The sequence below is a fragment of the Solanum dulcamara genome, chromosome 5 (assembly GCF_947179165.1).
Source record: "Solanum dulcamara chromosome 5, daSolDulc1.2, whole genome shotgun sequence".
NCBI lineage: Eukaryota > Viridiplantae > Streptophyta > Magnoliopsida > Solanales > Solanaceae > Solanum > Solanum dulcamara.
Genome location: NC_077241.1, coordinates 49,336,968 through 49,361,950, shown reverse-complemented (window position 1 = coordinate 49,361,950; position 24,983 = coordinate 49,336,968). Strand labels below are relative to the sequence as shown.

The 24,983-nt window shown below is 37.5% G+C and overlaps 2 long non-coding RNA genes across 3 annotated transcripts; both read right to left on the bottom strand.

Annotated features, from left to right (window-relative positions):
- Positions 1-2,522: 2,522 nt before the first annotated feature.
- LOC129889196 (uncharacterized) lies at positions 2,523-8,754 on the bottom strand. 2 transcript variants are annotated; one of them, XR_008766846.1, is made up of 3 exons: positions 5,918-8,742; positions 5,557-5,785; positions 2,523-2,862 (listed from the first exon to the last, which is right to left on the bottom strand). It is a non-coding gene; the product is annotated as an uncharacterized LOC129889196 (long non-coding RNA). The 2 variants fall into 2 exon arrangements; XR_008766845.1 differs by having other exon boundaries at positions 5,557-8,754.
- A 1,347-nt stretch (positions 8,755-10,101) lies between these two features.
- On the bottom strand, positions 10,102-15,189 carry LOC129889195 (uncharacterized). Its single transcript, XR_008766844.1, has 3 exons — positions 14,608-15,189; positions 10,445-10,689; positions 10,102-10,367 (listed from the first exon to the last, which is right to left on the bottom strand). It is a non-coding gene; the product is annotated as an uncharacterized LOC129889195 (long non-coding RNA).
- Positions 15,190-24,983: the final 9,794 nt, after the last annotated feature.

The following is a 24,983-nucleotide window of genomic DNA, read 5'->3' as shown; positions in this document are numbered from 1 at the left end:
CTGAGCTAACATCTTACATGACCAAGTTAGATTGCTATCTAGTTTGATGCTGATTCTGGTTTAGAGATGTTACAAAGTATAGGAGAACTTTTTAGAGTGCATTTGGTATGGGTTTAATACTAACCAATGCAGGTATTCAAGTTATAATAAGTTGTTTCAGTTTGTTTCTCTTTCTTGAGTTGTAAAGTTTACTTGGTAAATAATAAAGTTGACTACCAAAAAAAGATGCTACATTGTGTATCAAAAAGAATTTCAGTGTCATTTGCAGAATTATCAAAGCTAAACAAACTTCATTTCTCAATTATCAATAACTTGCTTATCATTCCCTTCACCCGAGGTTGAGTGATTTTCACTAGAGTGAACACAATCAACTTCATTTATTATATACTACTTTGTTTGCCCAATATCATTCTCACCATCCTTAAATCCTCAGATACTGAGCTAAAGTCTATTTTTTGTTACAAGTTTAACATAAATGGAAGTTTCGATAATTAATGTTTTCGGTTTCAACTTGGCCAATAACTAAATAATTTAATCCTAATCAATTTAATAAAATGTATTACCTATATCAACAACAGGGGTAAGGTTGTTTGATTCATCCAGTGATTGAGTAGCTTGAATAGTTTCCCCTGTATATGTAGTTTCCTTAAAGACACATGTACCCGGTGCCATTGCTTTGCAGAATTCTATCAAAATCACGATATGTATTTTAGTATGTTCATAAGATAGAAACTCCATTGGTTTAACAAAAATAGTTATATAAAAACACCAACCATTGAAAACTAAAGGAAAATCTAAAAAAGAACAAAAATCATCAATCTGGAAAGTCTCACACACGCCATTTATAAATAAGTGTTCACTATATTCTTGCCACAATATTAATTTAACTATTGAGCCATCACTACAGATTAAAGAATCCGTATAATATATAAAAGAGAACATAATGCACGAAATGTCCAAATTTGAAGGCACAATAATTTTTCTGGAAATTTATTTAAGCAAATGTGTTAAGAAAAGGCTTTGAATCTAACAAATATTGAGTCTCGTGAAGAAATGTTCATTTCTTTAGGATGACATTGGTAGCTATTGTATACTACCTATGGAGGGAAAGAAACTCCAGAAATTTTCATGACAATACAAATTCACCAGATGCAATAATGAAGCAAATAGTGCAAGAGGTCCATTTCAGAGGGGCATTCAAGACACATACAACATGGTTGGAGAATTCCAACTACTACCCAACATAGAAGTAGCAACATAGCCAAGGTCATAGTGACTGTATGTCATATAGCATAGGTAGTAGTGACTGGAGAAAATGAGTTAAAAGAGACTTTCCATAGTTGAAATGAGGGATGAGGGATTTTCATTATTTTTAAAATTTCTTTTATTATAATATTTTAATTATGTAAAGATGAGGTAGATTAGAATATTTGAAAGTTTAGGTTTAAATTTTAAAAAGTTAAAAAATTATTAAACCCACCAAAAATCTCAATAATTTCCAATTTTCTACTACTTTTCCCACTTTTCTTCTCCTATTTCTTTTGCCTAGTTCTTCATTATTTTTCCTCATTCTTTTCTTCTTCTTCCTCCTCTTTCATTTCACAAGTGCAAGGAACAAAGAAGAAGGCTGCCTCTTTTTTTTCCTCATCTTTCATCTCTTCACTCTAATCTTTAAAGGTAATTTTACTTTTTATTTTTATCAAATCTTTTAGGTTTTTAAAATTTGAAGTAAATTCACTTATTTGAAGAAGTTGTTTCATTAATTTTTGTATACTCGTGTTCTTAGTTCTACTACTAAGCCTAACAAAATAAAGTAAATCAAAAAATTAGAAATTTCTCCTTTTTATCAGAAATATAGAGAAGAAAAAGGTTTAAAAAACTTTATGTATTTTGGTTACTTTTATTTTATGATTGTGCCAATATAGGTTGCATTGCAATTTCATTTGTATTGATGATTCTTTAATTTAAGTAAGCTTTTTTTTACTGTTGAATAGATCTTGTTATTGTGTAAATAATATGTTGTTGTTTGAATCGGTCCTTAATTTTTGTACTTTTTCCCCCACTGAGATTAAAGCTTCTATGCGAAGGTATGTTGCTTCAACACTGTTGTTTGTAACTTGTGTAATGAATTAAGGATCATTTGTCAGTTGATTTCACTACAAGTTGGTTGCTTCAAGTTCCTGTAAATTTTCAAGATTTATCGATACATCCCCATTTAGAAAGTTGTGGCCTTAAATCAAGGATAGTTAGATTGGAGACGTTAGAAAGGGAGCTAGAAATTGTCCCAATAAACTAGTTCAACTCAAGATAAAGGCCATTAAGATTTGGGAAGTTAAGGGCAAAGTTAGAAGGTAGAATTCCAGAAAGATCATTTGCTGAAAGCGTGATCTTTTCTAACCCATAAATGTTAGAAAAAGTCTAAATACATATCCTCCAATGTGAATATTGGGTGGAAGGACACATTAATCTTTTGCATGATATTTTCAATGTTGATTGCCATGATATACTTTATGGAGGCTATATTATATTTCATGTTTACTATTTCTAGCTTACAAAAGACCACCGATTCAATCTAAAACAACAAAGAAATAATAGGAGTATACATGAACGGGCGGAAGCGACTAAATATATATAAAGAAAAAAACCCTCCCAGAACCTGGAAGTCATATGTACAGAGCTACTAGTAAAAAGAGTACAAGTCCCAAAAGCGGACCAGAAAAACAGAGCTGTCTCAGAAAGCAACAGACAAGAAAAATGTATATACAGAGGGAGACATGTAAATAAAGGACATAATGTGCTCACCCTAGCCTCCGATCACGACCGTAGTTGGCTCGAATCAACCCCGATAGCTAGTACTCAGATCTGCATCACGAAAACAAATGCAGAGTGTAGTATAAGTACCAAAACAACATGTACCCACTAGGCATCATAGGATGATTGAGAAAGATAAGCAAAAGTAAAATGAAATGGGAGACGATAACCACAATTACAGATAGGGAAAGAAGTAAATGTAGGTATGTACACGAGCGTACTCAACAAACAAAGAAAAAGAATCTAGCTAATTCGCTGGGCTCTAATAAACCCGATGGATACGCTTGTACACAATTCTAAGGTAACAATCTGAACGGAATCCCATAAGCTCGATAGGAGCAAAGGTAGGTGAAGTAAAATAAACGGAGCCAAAAGAGTTCCAATAATACCACCAATTTCCCAGACTTGAACCTAACCATCCGAAAAGACTGAAACCTTAATCCAAAGCAGAGAGTAGATAAAGACTTGAACCAAAGATTCATCAGAGAATCAAGAATTGAACCACGCGTAAGCCAGACCATGGACTTCAACCAGGTAACTGTAGCTAATAAGTCGACACGAGTAAGCTAGACCACAAATTTCAACCGGATAACTGTAGCCAATAAGTTGACACGAGTAAGGTAGACCACAAACTTCAATCGGGTAACTGTAGCCATAAAGTCTGAACACAAGTAAGCTAGACTACATACTTTAACCTGGTAACTATAGCTAAGGAATCAAACACAAGTAAGCTAGACCACGGGCTTGAACCGGGTAACTGTAGCTAAGGGATCAAAATGAATTAGAATCAGCGACCAACCGAGCTATATGGGGAGTACCCCCAAACTGAGTTCTATCAATATATCACTCCAACCCGAACCATATACAACCAGCATCATTATATATCACTCCAACCCGAACCATATACAACCAGCATCATCGTGAGAACTCCTAGAATCAAGAACCAAGCGATACAAGACCTCTAGGAGAATAGGGCATTATGGAGGTAAGGTTACAAGCAGTGTTACCACCTAGCTAAAGCTCATACTATTAGACTCAAGTCTTCTATATCAGTCTACAGGAAGCTAACCGTCTGAAATGACATCAGAGAAATTCTAAGGCCCAACGACACCAAAATCGCACAAGTCTAAGGCAACACTAGTCTAAGCTTAGACTAAGGACAAACATGCTTCCAACTATATAACCACAGGCAACGTATACATCACAAGGCGTGTATGATCAACAATAATAGGAATCACGCTTAAACAATCCAAAAAATTCCCAAAATAGTACCTAGCACATGAATTCTCGGAATTTAGCATGTTTGACACTCCAACCCCTCCAACTCATACAATTCAATATACAATTGCCTAAATATGCTCAGTCTCACGAGGGAAAAATCATAGCCTACATTTAGGCCGATCGCGCGCTCTCCGAATTTTGCCACGCTATCAACAATAAAATCACAACATTAACACGGTTGTTATGACACTAAAATTTTCGAATTCAGAGATGAGCCAATTTTAGAGTAAAAAATTAAAAATTGTGGTACTCGCTCGGTAACTCACGAAATTGACTCTGAGAATAGGCTTCAACTACTACCCCCAGCTAATGATCCATAAGGGAACACAATTCATACACCAAAATAGACCCAAACCTAATATGCATAAATGATCAACTTCAAGGCCTAAGAACTTAGAAACGCAGGGGAAAAGGGAATTTTACCTCAAAGGAAGCCTCAACTTCTACTTCTTAACACACCTCTTAGTTTCCCTAAAATATCTACACAATTTAGACTTTTGAATCGCCCAAATCACCCAAGAATTGAAATATAAAACAAAGTTTGAAATTGGATAGGAATATGGAAATTGGGTCTTAAGAAAGACCCTCTGATATCACTTTAGCGACCCTCGGTGATCGCTTAAGCGACACCCACCAAAAAGTGGGCATCGCTTTAGCGACACCTGCCCAAGGTACTGGTCCCTTTAGCGAGCTCCTGGCCGCTTCACTTTAGTGATGGCACCAGGCCTAGCTGGTGCAAAAAGTAGCTTAGCATGCCAATTTCTTCGACGGGGTGCTCGAAATTCATTCGGAATCCTGTGCGTGCAAACGAGATATGTTATCCCACCAAATTTGACATTCCAAACTCCATGGCGCAATAAAAATTCCCATACAAGATTATTTTAATGAAAAATGGATCCCAAACCCAAGTGCCATTTTATGCCAATTTCTACAATGGGCATCAGGATTAGATCAGAAGCCTCGCGAAGCGAACAAAGGGTCGTTCTAGATCAAACTTGACATTCAAGAGCTAAGCGCACTGTCAGAATTTTTATCCAAGTGCGTTTTCCAAGAATATTGATCAAAATCAACTATAGGCTAAATTTCAAAGGCAACAATGCCAAATGGTCCTAAACTTGTACCAATTGTCTGGATAATCATGCCGACTATGCTACTAGCCTAATTTAGCTATTTCAGAGCTGATGGAACCGTTAAAATTATGTTTTGAGGTTGATTTCTAGAAGTTATGACCAAAGTCAACTTTTCAGGTTATAAAAAGCTTTAAAACAGGGAAACAAGCCTAAAACTCAAATAAACGACCAGGCGACCGAACAGTTAGTGCCTGCAAGTCATAAATGACTTGGGGTCGCTAAGGAATGTCTAAATGACAGAATGAATACTTAAATTCAAAAATGACCCGGAGGGTCATTACAATATCCACTACTAAAAGAACTTTCATCCGTGAAGGTAGGAGTGAAGAAGTACCTGAAGTCTCAAATAAGCCAAAGAACTGTGCCCGCATCTCATGCTCGGTCACCCAGCTAGCCTCCTCGACTGGATGATATCTCCAATGGACCTTAACCGCAAGAATGGCTCTGGAACACAACTGCCTGACATCTTTGGCCAAAATAGCAACTAGCTCCTCAATATAGCTCAAACGATCATCCAGGTCAACTGCGTCATAATAAAACACATGGGACTCATCTGGAACATACTGGCACAACATCAAAGAATGAAAAAATGGATGAATAGCTAAAAAGGCAGGAGGAAGAGATATCTTATATGCAACCTCGCTAACTGTCCTCAATATCTCAAAAGGGATCAATATGTCGAAGGGCCAACATACCTGGGGCTAAGCTTTTCCAACCTCCCAAACCTCATCACGCCCTTCATGGGTGATACATGGAGGAATACTCGGTCCCCAATGGCAAACCTCAAAGGCCGACGCCTATAATCCGCATAGTTCTGGTGTCTACTCTGAGCTGTCTTGAGCCTACCCTGAATCACCCTCACATGATCTAAGGCCTCCTACATTAAGTCTGTATCGCACTGCCTAGGCTCCGTAAACTCAAACTAACATACTGAAGAGAGACAATGCCTACAATATGAGGCCTCAAATAGGTCCATCTAAATAATGGAGTGGTAGCTGTTGTTGTACACAAACTCTGCCAAGGGCAACAACAGATCCCATTGACCCCTAAATTCCATAACACATTCCCACAACATGTCCTTCAGAACCTGTATAGTGCGTTCTGATTGACCATCAGTCTATAGGTGGAAAGCTGTGCTAAGATTGACACAGGTACCCAACTCCACCTAAAAATTCCTCCAAAAGCAAGATATGAACTGTGAGCCCCGGTCTTAGATGATATAAACAGGCACACCATGAAGGAGAACCACCTCCTGAATGTAGATACGGGCTTAACTCTCAACATTAGGAAGTAGAACGGGAAGGAAGTGTGCTGCCTTGGTCAATTGATCCATGATAACCCAAATACTATCAAGACCATGGAAAGTGCGAGGATACCCCACAATGAAATCTATGGTGATCCTCTCCTATTTCTACTAAGGAATGGGTAATCTCTAAAGCTCGCCACCAGGCCTCAAATGCTCAGCCTTAACCAGCTGGCAACTCAAGCAGTGCGATATATAATCCATAATATCTCTCCTCATGCCGCTCCACTAGTAGTGCTATCTTAAATCACGATACATGTTAGCGGTGCCTGGATGGATAGAATATCTAGAGTCATGGGCCTCATAAGGATCATCTGAATCAAAACCCCAACTCTTGGAACACAGAGACGACAACCAAACCTCAAAACAACATCTGAATCTAAGTTAGCCAGACCGGCGTCACCTCCCAAAAACCGATCTCGAAGTGCAACTAACTCCCCATCCTCAAATTAACAGCTATAAATCCAGTCCAATAAAGTTGAATGATCTCTCACAAAAACTAATATCTACGGGAATCAGAGATGTTAATTCGAATCATTTGCTTAGCTAAGTACTGGATGTCCCAATCTAATGGTTGCTCCATAGTTGAAAGGAAGGATTGACTACCCACACTCACCGTCTTTCGACAAAAGGCGTCCACTACTATATTCGCCTTGCTTGGATGGTAGAGAATAGGGAGGTCGTAGTACTTCAAAAGTTCAATCCACCATCGCTGCCTCGAGTGAAGATCTATCAGGCTTATAATGTACTAAAGGCTCCTGTGATCGATGTAAATATCGCATCGAACTCTATATATGTAGTGCCTCCAAATCTTAAGCACAAATACTACCACCGCCAACTCTAAGTCATAAGTGGGGTAGTTGCGCTCGTGCAGCTTAAGTTGTCGCGATGCATAAGTAATAACCCAACCCTACTTCATTAGTACGTAACCCAAAACAATGCTAGATGCATCACAATAAACAGTGAATCCCTCACCCTCAACTAGAAGAGTCAATATATGAGCGGTGGTAACCAACTTCTTGAGCCTCAGATAGCTCCTCTCACACTCCTCCGACCACATATATGGGTTATCCTGGCGAGTCAACCGAGTTAGAGGTGCCGCTATAGTAGAAAACCCCTCAACAAAGCACCTGTAGTACCCTGCCAATCTGACGAAGATACAAAACTCAGTCACAGAGTTGGGCCTGGCCTAATCATGAATAGCCTCAATCTTTGTCGGATCTACCATAATGCCATCCTTATACACCACGTGCCCCAAGAATTCTATGGACTCAAGCTAAAACTCGCACTTTGAGAATTTGGCACAAAGCCACTAACCTTTCAAAGTCTGGAGCACTACTTTCAAATACCACTAATGCTCGTCCTGTCTTCGCTAGTATACTAAAATTTCATCAATGAGGACTATGGAAAATAAGTCCAAGTACTGCCTAAACACCCGGGTCATCAAGTCCATTAATGCGATAGGGGCGTTAGTCATCCCGAAAGAGATCACTAGGAACTCATAATGGCCGTAACGAGTCCTAAATGCAGTCTTAAGGACGTTCGCTGCCCTAATCCTCAACTGGTGGTAGCCGGATCTCAAATCAATCTTAGAAAATACCACAGCACCCTGAAGTTGGTCAAATAGGTCATCAATCCTAAGCATGGGGTAATGGTTCTTCACCGTCATCTTGTTCAACTGCTTGTAATCGATCCACATCTATATAGTAACGTCATTCTTCTTAACGAACAGTATTGGGGCACCCCAAGGCAATACACTAGGATAAATAAATCCCTTATCCAATAGATCTTGAAGCATAATACTAAACTTTTTGAGTTCTATGGGGTCCATACGTTACAGTGGGATGGAAATAGGATGAGTACCCGGCTCTACATCAATGGTGAAGTCAATATCGCAATAAGGAGGGAGGGCAGGTAGATCTATAGGAAACATATCTGCAAACTCTCGGACTGTAGGTGTGGAATCAACTGTAGGGCCCTCCCTAATCACATCTCTAACACAAGCCAAGTACGCCAAACATCTTTTAGCCACTAACCTCTAGGCTCGAACAAAAGTGATCACCACAACCGATGTGTGACTACAAGAGCCCTGCCACACCACCGGCGGAATACCAAGAATGAATAAGGTAACAGTTATGGCATAGAAATCCAAGACCGCATGGTAAGGGGATAACCAATCCATGCCCAGAATCAAATCAAAATCTACCATATCAAGTAAAATGAGATTAACTGTAGTGTCATGCCTTTGAATAGTCACTACACAGGATCTAAAGACCTGATCCACTTCTAAAGAATCGCCTACTCGAGTTGAAATATGCAATAGCTCAACTAAGGCTCCGGTCTCATACTTAGTCGAGGCGCACAATATATAGATATATAAGAATATGTGGAGCCTGGATCAAATAAAGTGGATGCGGGCTAATAGTATAATAAAACCGTTCCTATGATCACATCGTCCGAGGGCTCAACCTCTACTCTAGATGGAGCTGTATAGAAGTGGGACTGGGCTCCTCTATCCTGTACGTTGACTCTGCCTCCTAACCTGCCTCCTAGGGGACCTCTGTATGCACCTTGGAGACCATACCTACGGTCCTGGCCCTACCCTCCGCCTCTAACTAAAGGTGCTAGTGCTGGGTAGTTCTAGCTGCTTATGGAGCTGGTAAGGCTAGCCTGCGGTGAGGGAACTCATAGGACCATTGATCTATCTCCCTAAAATCATAGCACTCCTATGAATTCAGCTGAAAGCTAGAGGTCAGCCACCTCAACTGAAAGAACCTATCTGCAACTACCTCATCCCTGACTAGGACCGGCACTAGAGCCAATCTGATGGTGTTGATCACACTCTACATCTGAAGAGAGTCCTAGAAGGGGCGGCTGGACTAACCCAGCTAAAATCTTAGGCGAGATCTATCGTAGGACTCCTTGGGTCTAAAGTGGAGCCCATCATGGCTATTCTTTTGCCTAACTCTCTTGCCACTACCTCCTTGGGCCTCGCAACGGAGCTTCTTGAGTGTGCGGACATGGTCTACCACCTCTAGAAATGAGCATCCCGCTGAGACTGCTATAGCTAGAGCCTCAATCCTCTGAAGAGGCACCAAACTCTCTCCTCCTCTGTAGGTAAGATCATGGTGGCATGTCTGGAGAGCTCATAGAATCGGTCCTCATATTTTGATATTCCTTGATCCAACCATGAAAACTGATCTCAAAACTAATCTCTGACACTCATGGGAATAAAGTGGGCCAAAAAGGCCTTTGAAAACTCAGCCCACATTATCGGTGGAGACCCAGCTGGCTGGTCTTTATGTATGATGCCACCACTTTCAAGCGAGGCCACCTAAATAGTGAAGTTGGCTCCTCTCGACTCCACTAGACCTAAGGTCCATAGCCACTCTCGATGAGTGAGTAGAAACTTATGGGCATCCTTACCCACAACCCTAGAAAACCTCGAAAGTGATAGTCTAAGGAACACCCCGAGCATCATCATCTCTCGAAGTGTCATGACGCCCTCCAAATCATTCGACTGAGTGTCGGGTGTTGGTGGGTGCTGAACAAAGGGTGTCTCTGGTACAGGCCGGTCCTGCGGTACTAGAACGACGGGAGCTAGGGCCTGCTACTTATCCCCAATAGCCACCAAAATCTGGGAGAACATCGCCTGTAAGTTCGGAGCTGCAATTGGCTCAGGCGGTGGTTGGGCTAGTTTCTGGCCTACTGACTGCTAATATACTGGAGCTGCTGGTGGATCCACCTCTATCTCCACAGTTTTCTCTTGGTCCCGCGCTGGTTTTGCAGCCTTGGTATGTCCCTGAGGTCGGACCCTACTTCCAGCACGCGTGTGAGCCATCCTGTAAAAGAGTAGAACAAGTGAGATTTCCAGAAATTGATAAAACACACATTGCATGATAGGATACAAAATGGACACCTTCCTAAAGACATCCTATAGCCTCCCGAAGATAAGTAATAGATTTTTCCACGCTGATCCGCAGGACTCTACTAGATGTTAGCTTTATATAAGTGAGACCGGTGAACTTTATTCTGATACTAGCTTATTACCACCCGATTTCTTAGATCATGATGGAGCCTACTACGACCCACAAGTAGGCAAGCCAACCCATATCTTGGAACTGCGAGCAGTGGGATTTCAGGGTAGAAGACCAACGATTCAACCTAAAACAACAAAAAAATAATAGGAGCATACATGAACGGGCGGAAGCAACTAAATATATACAAACAAAAAGATCCCTTCTAGAACTTGGAAGTCATATGTACAGAGCTACTAGTTAAAAAAGTACTAGTCCCAAAAGTGGGCCATGAAAACAGAGCTTTCTCAGAAAGCAAAAGACAAATAGAATATATATACAGAGGGATATGAGTATATCAAGAAAGCAATGTGCTCATCCTCGCCTCCGATCACGACCGCAGATGGCTCGAATCAACATCGATAGCTATTATCGGACCAACTAATGAAAACATATGCAGAGTTTAGTATGAGTATCAAAATAATGGGTACCAAGCAGGCATCATAGGTCGACTGAGCAAGATAAGAAAAAGTAAACTGAAATGCGAGAAGATAACCACAATTATCGATAGGGTAAGAAGTAAATATAGGTATGTACATGAGCATACTCAACAAACAAAGAAAGAATCAAGCCAAATACGCCGAGCTTTCATAAACCCGATGGGTATACTCATGCACAAGTCTAAGGTAACAACCGGATCGGACCCCTATAAGCCCGACAAGAGAAAATATAGGTGAAGTAAAATGAACGGAGCCAAAAGAGTTCCAATAATACCACTAATTTCCTTGACTTGAACCGAACCATCCCAAAAGCCTAAAACCTTAACCCAAAGCAAAGAGTAGATAAAGACTTGAACCGAAGATTCATCAGAGAATTAGAAATTGAACTACATGTAAGATGGACTGCGGACTACAACCAGGTAACTGTAGCTAATGAGTCGACATGAGTAAGCTAGACCACGGACTTCAATCGGGTAACTATAGCTAATGAGTCAATAAGAGTAAGCTAGACCACAGACTTCAATCGGGTAACTATAGCCAAGGATCCTGAATACAAGTAAGCTAGACCGCAGACTTCAACCGAGTAATTATAGCTAAGGAATCGAACACAAGTAAGCTAGACCACAATCTTGAACCGGGTAATTATAGCTAAGGGATTGAATCGAAATAGATTCAGCGACAAGCCAAGCATCACAGAGAGTACCTGAAAATTGAGTGCCATCAATATATCACTTCAACCCAAACTATATACAACCAACATCATCGCGAAGACTCCTAGAATCAAGAACCAAGCAATAAATGACTGTTAGGTGAATAGGGCATTATGGAGGTAAGGTTACAAGTTGTGTTACCGCCTAGATAAAGTTCATACTATCATACTCAAGTCTGCTATATCAATCTACAAGGAGCTAACTGTCCCAAACAACATCTGAGAAGTTCTAAGGCCTAATGGAAGCGAAATCCTGCAAGTCTAAGGTAATACTAGTATAAGCCTAGACTAAGGCCAAACATGCTTCCATCTATTAACCACAGGCAACGCATACATCACAAGGCGTGGATGATCAATAATAGCATGAATCATGCTTAAACAATACAACAATTTCCCAAAATAGGACGTAGGACATGAATTCTAGGAATTTAGCATTCTCGAAACCCCAACCCTTCCTACTCATATAATTCAATTTACAATTTCCTAAATATACTCAGTCTCTTGAGAGGAAAATTGTAGCCTGCCTGTAGGCCGACCGTGCATACTCCAACTCACGAAATCAGAGCTTTACCTTTTGGAGCAGCCTATGAATGCTGTCACGCTATCAACTATAGAATCACAATGTTAATACAATTGTTATGCCACTAAAATTATTATCGAATTTGGAGATGGGCCAATTTTGGAGTAAAAAATTGAGAATTATGGGACTCGATCCATAACTCATAAAATTGACTCCGAGAATATGCTTCAACTACTACTCCCAGCTCAGGTTCCATAAGAAGCACAATTCACACACCAAAATAGACCCAAACCTGGCATGTATAAATGATCAAATTCAAGTCCTAAGAACTTAGAAATGCAGGGGAAAAGGGAATTTTTCCTCAAAGAAGCCTCAACTCCTAATTCTTAACACAACACTTGGTTTCCCTCAATAATCTACATAATTTAGCCTTTTGAATCACCTAAATCGCCCAAGAATTGAAGGAGAAAACAAAGTTTGAAATTGGAGAGAAATATGGAAATTGGGTCTTAAGAACAAACCTCTGATGTCACTTTAGCGACCCCCTGGTGATCGGTTAAGTGAAACCCACCAAAAAGCGGGCATCGCTTTAGTGACACCTAGTCGCTTTAGCTACAGGGCTGTTGCTTAAGTGACACCCACCCAAGGGGCTGGTCGCTTTAGAGATGGCACCAGACCTAGATAGTGCAAAAATGAGTTCAACATGCCAATTCCTTCAACGGGGTGCTCGGAATTCATTCAAAACTTCATGCATGAAAATGAGATATGCTACACAATAAAATTCAATGTTATAGACTTAATGGCGCTATCAAATTTCCAAACGAGGTTGTTATGAATGAAAGTGGGTTCCACACTCAAGTGCCATTTTGAGCCCATTTCCACAAAGGGCCTTGGAATTAAATCAAAAGACTCGAAAAGTGAACGAAGGGTTGTTCTAGACCAAATTTGACATTTCAGAGCCAACCACGCTGTCAGAATTTTCATTCGAGTGCGTTTTTAAAGAATATTGATCAAAGTCATCTATAGGCCAAATTTTAAAGGCAAAAGTGCCAAATGGTCCTAAAATCTACCGATTGCCTCGGTACTCATATCAACCATGCTACAAGCCTAATTTAGTTATTACGGAGCTGATGGATCCATCAGAATTCTATTCTGAGGTTGTTTTCCTAATGTTATGACTGAAATCAACTTTTTAGGTTATAAAAAGCTTTAAAACAGGAAAAAATGGTCCTAAAACCTAAACGAACCACCAAGCGATCGAATAATCAGTGCCAACAAGTCATAAATGACTTAGGGTCACTACCAGAATGATCTAAATGATATAATATTAAATTCAAAAATGACCTGGAGGGTATGAAATGTTTGTTCACTGTGATGTCCATTTTTAGTGTATAGAGCTTAAGAAATGTCAAAGTTGTCCGTCAAGTGTGTATGAACTGTGATCAAGTGTAAAAAAAAATAAGTTCTCATCTTTTCTTGTGAAGGCTATGTAGAGTATATCAGTTGTCAAGTATAAAAAAAACTTGTTTATATAGCGAAGAAGATCAGTCAAAAGGCAAGAGTAGATTTGGGCATGATATTACCTTATCATTTAAAGGCAGTAAATAAATCAATAAAGCAAAGTTTTTATCATAATTAAAATAGTGAGAATCTGTCAGAAAATAAGGAAAGAAAAATCACAATTATAGCCTACTATAAAGTAACACGTAAGAACTGTTTATACTACTGAAAAAGAACAATTAGTTACAAGATAATTCCTTTGTTAACTAAATGAGGAATATATATATATTCGTATACAAAATAATTATGGCTTTCTGAAATTAGATACCACTTAGTTCAAAAATACGCCATGATTAATCAAATATACAAGTTGCAATAATTCAAATAGATAGCAGAATCAATTAAAGGAGAGTACTAAGCCAAAATCAAATGAATAATCAATTTCGTATCGGAGTTACTTGAAATATTCTAGTACTAGCAGTCTTTTAAGCAGTTAAGAATCAATATGAGGATTTTGAATTAACAAATCTAAGCTTGTAAAGCTGTATTAGCTCAATTCTCATAAGGGAAACAAATTACAAACACACACATGATTTATCACACTTAAAAGGATTAGAGGGAGCAACTACTGGGCATAAGAATGCCATAACAGATTCAAAATAGAGGGAGCAACCACTGGGCATAAAAATGCCATAACAGCATAAGATTACACAATACTCAAAACAATTGAATAAACACATAGTAACATGACGAACTGAGTCTGTGAAATTATCGAATCATTTGAAGAGAAACGAAGACTTGAAAAGATGGAGTAGCATTGAGGTTGAAGAAGCTTACCTGGGACGGATCTTACAGATTCGTCTCTAAGATGAATTAGATCTCAAAGTACACACTTGAATCTCGAGTTTTGAAGGGTCGATTGATTGCTGGTCGGAGTTCGCTGGAGCATCGATGCTCTTATTGATGTTGCCTGCCGGTGGGCTGCTGCTGCTCGCCGTTGGAGAAGGAGGTCGCTGGAGCTGCTGCCGGTTGGAGCTGCGAGCTGCGTTTGGTGTTTGCTGCTGTCAGAATTGCTGGCTGCTGCGGGCTGCTGTCTCCTGCAGGTTGCTGCTGTCCGGATGTTGCTGCTTGTTGAAGGTGGAGGAGCAGCAGTAGCGGCGCTGCTTGTTGTTCATCGTGCGAGCTTCGGAGCTCGCTGTTCGCCGTCGCTGCTCACTGGTTCACTGAAGAAGAGTGTGAGGGTATGTAGGGCATTCATGGGGGCGTTTGATGGAGGTGATGCGATGGTGGCGGGGATGATCTCGCCGGGGTTAGGAGTGTGCGAGGCGGAGGGAGAGATTGAGAAAGGCATTAAAAAATGGGGGAGGCGGCGCTGTGTTGTCTTCTCTATCCCCAAACCCATGAAAGAAAAAAAAAGAAAAAAAAAGAAGAAGATTAGTTTAGGGATGTGAAAAAGATAATGAATGGGAGCCGTTTGATCAATTAAATGAACGGATGAAATTAAAATTAAGATTAAAAATAGACTACATTAGATTCAATTAGGCTACAATTACAATTAATTGTCAAGTAAAATGTCATCTAATTAATTACCAAATATATGTTGAATAAATAAAATCATAAATTTTATTCAAGTAGTAGTATTTTTATACATAAAATAACTACTTATGTATATATTATGTAAATATATGCATATATGTATATATAACGTACGTATGTATAGAATACATACTAAATAGATGTATAATTAATATAGTTAAATAAAATATATAATAAACTTAATTAAGTAATAACTTTTTATATACACATATATACAAGACGTATTAAAATAGATATGTAATATGTATATATTAAAATGAATAAGTAAATTATAAAATAAACTTAGTTAAGTAATATTTTTTATATAAAGAAAAAATACACACATATATAATATATACTAAATAGACATATAAACTATTTGAACGTATTAAGCTTATTATAATAATAATAATAATAATAATAATAATAATAATAATAATAATAATAATAAAGATAATAGTAATAATATTAATAAATAAAAAAATATCATAAATTATGAATGTCAAAACATATGATTTATTGGGCAAAACTAAATATAAATTTATTTTTAAAATAAGGAAATAATTTAAAAAATGTCTATTTATTAAGCATAGTGGTTCGAAAAGTAATTATAGGTCGGTCAAAATTGGGTGTCAACAACAATTACATTCGGAAGCCAATGCCACTAAATTCGAGCTATTCGGGAGAAAAGGGTAAAATGGTCAAAAATTCCACATCGGAAAACAATTTCAAAATTTAATTTTTTTTAGATGAAAATATTCTTCAAGTGATCAGAAATCTAATGGTGAAAACAATTTCAAAACGGAGTTAAAATGAGTTCACAATCCGAATTTCTCTTTCAAAAGTTCATGTTCAAGAAAACCCAAAATCTCCAATTTGAAATCCACATATTGAAGTTAAAATCCAAAAATATTCAATGGGAATTGAAGAAAAATATTAGAAATATATTACCCAAGAGTTTTGTCACAAGAAACCTCAAAGAAATCGCCTAAACCAAGCTTGAAAATGTTAAAAATGGTGGAAAACACCTTAAACCTTGCCTAAACCCTCTCAGTTGTCACTTAAGCGAACCTGGTTTGCTTTTGCGTACCCGGCCTAAGTGAGCACTTTCGCTTAAGAGATGGGTATCACTTAATAGAAGGTTCTCCTTAGCAAGCCTGGTCCGCTTAAGCGGACCATGCATCAACACCAGCAAAATGAACTAACTTAAAAACTCAAGCCTCCGGTCGGACACTCGGGATTCGTTCAAAACCCTGTATACAAAAACCATGTATGCAATCCTCCTAAATTAGACATTTCAAACTCAATGGAATCATCCGAATTCGAATTCTAGGTCTCCTTGACCTGAAATCCAATAAATTGCAACTAAACTAGTTTTGATACATGAAATATCCAAATTACCCTTGATACCTCTAAAAATTACAATGAAGCCATTTCTAGCACTAAAATCACCTCCCGAAACCATTGGAATCATCATAACTTCAATCCGAGCACCCGAACCCCCAATGTTGACCTAAATCGAAGTTGGATCAAACTTTAACTCATTTTCCAATTCCTGACCTAAAATCCATGTTTCAACTCCAAAGTTTATTCCGACAATTCTCCAAGACTAATTTCTACATTTTGGAACTGAAGGAATCAATGAAATTCCATTTCGAGATTCAAAACTTCAAATGATTTCGAAACTCAAAATTTGACAAATTAAGCCTTTAAAACTCATTTCTCTTGCAAAACCTGAACTTTTCACAAGATTTTCAAAAACCAACTTTCAAACCCAATCTAAAATGAGTCGGGGCAACTGATAGGAGGGTGAAAATGTTAATTTTGTCAAAAATGTCGAAAATACCTCCAGGGTCATTATATCATCCACCACTAAAAACCATGTTCATTCTCGAACATACATTAAAAGAAAGAAGGATACTCGATGCTACCAAGAGTCCGAGGCATAACCTCAAAGTTCGATATTTTTCTCCCCCAAGTGAACCCATCCTCAGATCATATCATCAGAAATCACTACCAAATTGAACTTTCAAATCAAACTTCAGCAGATCTACAAGTCAAATATAATTCTAAGTCACAGACTAACTCATGAACTAAATCTGAACTGAACTCCTCAAAATCGCAGCATACCCATCAGGGAAAATCCTTCATTACATAACCATGAGAAAACTTCTCAACCAATACCCCCTAAAGTTAGGTGTGGGCCTGAGTAAGCCACCACCCATTCCTAACACGTTAATTGTTACGTATTTTGGAAGAATTCTATTCTCACAACCAACTCTTTCCACTAGCTTAAGTTATACAAATATGATTCATAGACATCAATTACTCATCACGGGAAAATCAAATTTATCTGACTCCAAAGAAGGAGATACCACTTGGTGAACAATACACCCAAGCATACACCACTAATAACACCGCCAGAATACTGAAATAGTGGTTGTGATAGTAGAGAACTCCTGACCACGGTAGAACTAGGACCAATGTCCCTCTAAGATCAAATCTCATCTAGTTGAAACATGTCCTCAATGACAAGATAAAAACCAACACTATAGAGAACTGCATATATATATATATATATATATATATATATATATAGATATATATATATATATATATACGACAACTCTTCTATAAATTCTCATAAGCAAGATGACACTTGTAGAATTTTCAAAAACCTTCAACCGTCCCAAGAAAACGCCAAATTCGCCATATTTGTGCTGACTAAATCTGCGCAAGCATCTTACCCTACTTAGAGGGAATGAATTGGTACATCCGGTCCACCACTAGGAATTCATCCACGGGAGTGAAAACACGCATGGGTATAGACAGGGAATCATGCTCCAAATTATGTCTGAAATAGAGTAGGTATTCACATAAGACTATACCAAACCGATGTCAGATAACACAAGATATTCCTTCCATAGTGTCCATAACACATATTCCCATACACCTGAATTTATAATCAACCAGCTCGGGCCCATAACAATCGTAGACATACTCAATTTTATCAACTTCTACATACTACTTACAGTACTTTGCTGAAGCCAACACTCCCAATACTACTAGAATGTCATAGACACACCGGCCATTTACTTTACTCTTCAACCTTCACTAGTATCCAGGCCCTTTTAGAAACACATTCTTGTCTCCAAAATTCTAAACCATGGACTTCTTTCCTTCCATTTAAGCATCCCATGACAGGTATGTGTCCCACATAATATTGATAATCCCAATTCCAAATCTCATAGAACTTTCCCATCGATATAAAACTATTGAGTCACGCTCACTTTCAACTTTATATAATCTTTCACTTACCTAGTTCCAACTATTATTCAACTATCATGTACTTCATGCCTAAACCTAGAGGAACGCTTGATCACCCTGATAATTATGTAACCTAAGAACAAATTATCCATGGAATGCATCACAGTAGTCTGTGTAATCCCATCAATAGAGAGATATTAATCCCACTAGAGAGCCTTAATAACCATGTAGAACTATATCTCACCCTATAGTGCATTCATACGTCGCATACCATAATTTGAGCAATCTAACTTTACATAAAACCCAAAATATTTGATACCCCATTATTTGTCACCTAAATCAAAACCAAACCTTCAGAACAATCATTGTTACATCCCTCATAAGTCTGTGTCAAAGCAATCTACATTGTATAGTCATATCTGAACTCGAGGGAAAAAATCCAAACAACCTCCACTTTGAACAAGAATTTACACATGAGGTCTTATATCTTTACATTCCTTAACTTGTACCCACCACATAGTACTGCCAGAAAATTCAAACTCTTAACTCATACTCATGACTAATATAAATTGCTTGAACTCTTTGATGCACCAGACTCATATTCCTTTCCTTAACTCATTTATCATCATTATTTATCGGCTAAACATCCACCGCATATTACCTTTACCTAACCCAAAATATTTAAATGAAAACTTCTTTGAGCTCTTCCACAATTCAAAGTAATAAACTCTATAACCTAGACCATGTCCAGTGTTTCCAAATACTCAACAATCGACACAATCAATCATTCCTTACTTTGCCTAGCCATAACTTAACAAAACCAACTACCACAAAGGTAGAAATTATGATGCAAAACTTGAATTTGATTCCAACCATGCAAACCACTCTCCTTATTAATTGACATTAGCCCATACTTGAAGATTTTATGTAATCACACACCTTAACTTATCATCAAACACTTATAAGTTGATCTTTCCATGTCCCTTATTAGGAACCAAAAAATATGCCAATCGTCAAACTCGATATCGCTATAGAACCTACCATAATGCTAGAGCTGAGTGTCCATGGACTTCACCCACGAAGCATACTTAACCGACTGATAAAAATTGGGTGTTATTTCTATATTCAGAACAATACAGATGAGGCCACGTGTTTCTATACTTAACTCTTCAATATCCCAGAAGTTAAATACTTGAACTTTGTGATGAGAGTAATCATTCTTTTCCTCACCTAATTTCGAAGTCCAAACTACATCCCACTGATTTTTTCCCATTATAAGTTGAAACTTTTCTCAATTCTACTAGAGTAATCTCCAACACATTATACAACCTTCCATATAACTACACTACTTCTGAAATGGTAGCAACCGCAACCTTAGATACCCGCAAGTCATCATCATCATACTGGATGCCCTTAACCATAAGTTATCACCACATAGTTGTATGCTAATTAGAATCTATGTCGAACTACTATTACCATGCTCAACCACCCTTACCATCATCACAGAGTCAACCTTATCGTCTACATGATACTTCAAATTCATTATATAGTCTCATCCAGTGAATTAACCAATTCTTATACGTACTTTCTCACTGGTACACTTACTTGTGTTTGCACAGGTATATTCATTGGAGTTTCCTTTACCCATAGGCTTGTCGATTCAATATCAGTCTACTCCTTTTGTATTATCATGAAGTCAGCAGTTCCCAATACACTCATGTAATCTCAAATGTCATACTTTGCCAAAGAGACAAGACAGGGTCGTTCCATTCGATCCACTATTATAACTTTCATTATAAATAATGCTTAACCCAAACGTTCATAGTAACAACTACTTAATTTCTCAATTAATAATGCTACATCAGGACCTTATTACCCGAGTAGGTTAAACAATTGATAAATCCTTAGATGTATCTATCTCCATGAATCACTAGTACCATGCCACGAATATCTGCTAGAACCACCACTATATCATATCATATCTAATTAGAAGATTGTAATCAAATAGCCCGCACATTTATACCCATTCATTAGCTGTAAAACATTATCGAAGCATTTCAGTCTCTGAACAAAAATGATATGCACAATTCCATAAGCCAGGTTTATAGTAGAAGCAACACAACCCATAACCTCACCTAAGTAAATACAGGTACCGATTGACATAACATCATCATCATTATACACCATACAACCTATCCTTTTATGATAAATTTCACAGTCTATAGTCCCCAAAGTCACAGTGCTCACCACATACTCATTCTCCTAATTATACCATTCTTTATTGTCAAACCACTTCGGATGTCGAATAAGCCACACCAATGCTCTTAAATAATTTTCATCTTTTAATGCCATAACCTCAAAACATATCATTGAACTACAACCTTACTCATCCCTCTCGATTCCTAGAGCATTCCAAGTCTGACCAGACATCCTTTCCATAATGATATCACTTTTGCCTTAATACCAGATTTGCACTAACACCAAGTGATGAAACCTTAATTTCTTACACGCAGGACCAAGAAGGAGTCATCGCTATAAGAGAGAGGATAGAGTGAAATAATAGGAATTGGATCGGATCAAAGACTTACAATAGAGAATCAAGAAGTAAAGATATTTCCTAACAATGCTTATAGAATCTCAAAGATAAGTATAGAGATCTCCGTACCGATCCTCGAGACTCTACTTAGACGTAGCTCGTACATGTGAGAACTATGAACCTAGGGCTCTGATACTAATTTATCACAACCTGAAATCCAAAAATGATGACACTTATCCTTTTCCACTGGGCAAGTCAACCTTAATCCAAATTAAAAATATGGGAGATAAAAGCAGAAGATAGTTTAGATAGATAAATATAGATAAACTGAAAATTTAGTCAACTACAAATACCCCAATGGACTGGTTATCATATGTAGAAGCCTTATAATTACATGATACAAAATAAATACAAGTCTCACACTTTGTCTCTCGAATAGAAGAAAGTAATAAGTAAAGAGGAATTAGAAAGACGACCGACATCAATAGCTACCTTTCGAATTACTTCAGATGAAAAATAAGAAAATATGGTTCATTGTCTGAGCTTAGAATCCACACACGTATAGTTAGCAAGGAGTGAGTACCAACAACACGATATTGAATAAGAAAATAACTAAGACTAAGTAAAGTTAGTAAAATACACATACTTCTGTCACACTATCCAACCTCCATACTACAAACTTTACAGAAATTAGCCCAGTATAATAGTTCTAAAAACATAATATTCATAAACTTCAATAACAACACAATTTATTTCGCAAGCAAATCAGCATGATCAGTAATACAAATTAGGGGAATATTAGGGGTAAAATAGTCCACAATGACAAAAAATGTATGATGCAATGCAATGTTATTTATAGTGATACATGTCTTCCATAAATGATACATATCCACTGATCACCTCAGACCAAATCCCATAGAGGGCCTCACTTAGTCCATGTATCTACCGGAAGAGAGCTCGACTATAAATATCCATTGGAAAAGACCTCGTCCACTAGAAAATACCTCAACCAATAACCACGATGGGTAAAGACCACGGCCACCAACATATCCAGTACCTTAATAACCACGACAGGTAAAGACCTCGGTCCCAAAATATCCAATATCTCACTCATATCATTTCCTCAACCATCATAGATAATCATATGCACAAGTAATGAGTGAATACAAAATAAAATTTCACATATAATGCCATATAGTCCATGATCACATAATTAGTTATTATCCAATGATTCACAATATTTAGACATTTACCCTTATCCAATTTTCATCATCATAGTTCATAACATAACAACAATATATAAATATATCCAAATATCCATAACAAGCCTAAGGTTCTATCTTATCGAACACAACATGTTAACTCATCTCAATTTAATATTTATTACCTCATTCTTTATCATCAAGTTCAATTGAATATCAAACATTTATTAAAACCACATCCTATCCATCATCAACACATAAGACACGAATACCTGTTCCTACAAAATTAGAATAGTTTTAGAAATTCACTTGCCTTAGTCAAGATTATGGTCAACTCATATCCAATGATTTTACTCCCGGGTGATACTCTAAATCACCAAAATCTAATCAAATATATAACTACAATAATATTTTGAAGCCAATGACAGTAAAAATTGAGTATTCAGGTGAAAAGGGTAAAGAGGTAAAAAATCCCACGTTAGAAAACGAACTCAAAATCTAATTATTTTTAGATAAAAATATTCCTCAAGTAATCAGAAATATAATGGTGAAACCATTCAAAAAAGGAGTTAAAATGAGTTCACAATCCTAATTTCTCTTTCAAAAGTTCATGTTCAAGAAAACACAAAATCTCCAATTTGAAATTCATATTTTGAAATTAAAATTCAAAAATATTCAATGGAAATTGAAAGAAAGTGTTAGAAATACATTACCCAATATTTTTGTTGCAAAAAACCTTGAAGAAATCGCCTAAATCGAGCTTGAAAATGTTAAAAATGGTGAAACACACCTTAAACCTTGCCTAAACCCTCTCAGTTGTTGCTTAAGCGACTAGTCTTCGCTTTTTGTAGAGATTCGCTTAAGCAAACCTGGTTCGCTTTTGCGAACCCAACCTAAGTGGGCCCCTTCGCTTAAGTGATGGGTATTTTAAGCAAAGGTTCACCATAGCGATGTGTTGCAAACATGGTTCTGCAAATGTGATGTGTGTTTTATTTAGTTTGCAGGAAAACTAAGTTGCACATGAGTTTGGATGATTTTTGAAGAGTTGATGCATTTTTGCTAAGAACCAGGGACAACGAGTACCACCATGGACGGTGATGCCTTGTGAGGCTGTAGTGGCTGGTGTGATGCATATGAGCAAAGCTTCAAGTGCTGAAATTTTGGCTAAGTGGAACTCCACGATACCGTTCATGGGTAGTGGAGTCCACCATGGGACGTGATCGTGGCTCATGGAGGGTGATTGATTGAGGACTAGAATTGGCTAAAGAAAGTACTATGGACCCTACTACGGGGCGTAGTTAGGACCACAAAGCATGGTACTCGCTTGTGAAGAAGCAAAGGCACAAATAGTGGTGGAGATAAGTGAAACACCATAGAGCAGGACGATGGGGTGTGAAGTCTAGTACGGATTGTGATGTAGTCGTGTGAACTCTGCTGACTTAAGTTTTCCTAATTTGTTTAGGACTAGGTTTTGTAATTCTATAAATACCTGAATTTATTTTATTTTTAGGGTTACATGTTTTATTCTTAGTTTTATCATATTGCGTATTTTGAGAGCATACTTTGATTACTTTTTAGGATTCAAATGTGCAATCTAATCTGTTGTTTGTTCTTGATTCAATTTTCATCTTGTGATTTTAGATTTACTTTTCTACAAATGTTAGTATTATTTTATAAATTCAACAATAATTCTTGATTTTGTCCTTGCGATTATGAGTACCTAAACCCCATAACTAGGATTGTGGGAACAATAGAACAATAATGAAGTAGGCAAATATATAGGTGATTGTCGATAAGTGTTTAGCATTGCATTTTTGTTATCTTTATCTTTTTTTATTTTTTATGAGTGAACGCGTTAAAACTCGCCTGTATTCATTACTTACTCCCGAGAGGGGTAGTAATTAGGAAACGATAACTACAACAAAGCTTCGAAACATAACCTTCTTCTAAGAACTTGAGCCCGTGAGGTGATAGTTTTCTAGAGATTCAAAGCAAGAGTTAGTTTGCAATACACTCTAAGATTGGGAGGATATGAGTGAAATACATTTAATAAGGCGGAGAGACATTTAGATGTACATACCTTGCTAGATTTTGCATGCGACGTACTAATATGAAATGACCAATAAATACTTAACGACTACAGAATTATATGTCATGGAGAAAACAATCCTAGTTACCATCTCATACTGTTAGCAATATTAAGTTTTTATTCAATTACTGAGAATTTTCACTTATTGAAACAAAAAATCCCTTTATTTACTGCATGCATATTTGTTATTTTGGAAATATTGACTACAATTGAGTTTAAGTAACGGTAGACTTATTTTTTCCTCATTCTCTGTGGGTTCGACCCTAACCTATTTGGATTCTATATTTGATAGTGACCTCTTTATACTTCTTAATTGAAGTGTAAGTTTGGGCGTATCAAATTTTGGCGTCGATGTTGAGTCAATATGAGATATTTGCAAATGGACGGACCAAAGGTTCAAAGGGCTTGACTTTCAACCCGCTTTGCCAAAAGTTTGGGTAATGAACGATAACCTCTCAGCATTGCCCGAGCTTAAGGATTTATTCTATAAGCATTATTTTGGGTGGATGACAAAGGACCTGGGCTATTATGGAGATAATCTCTC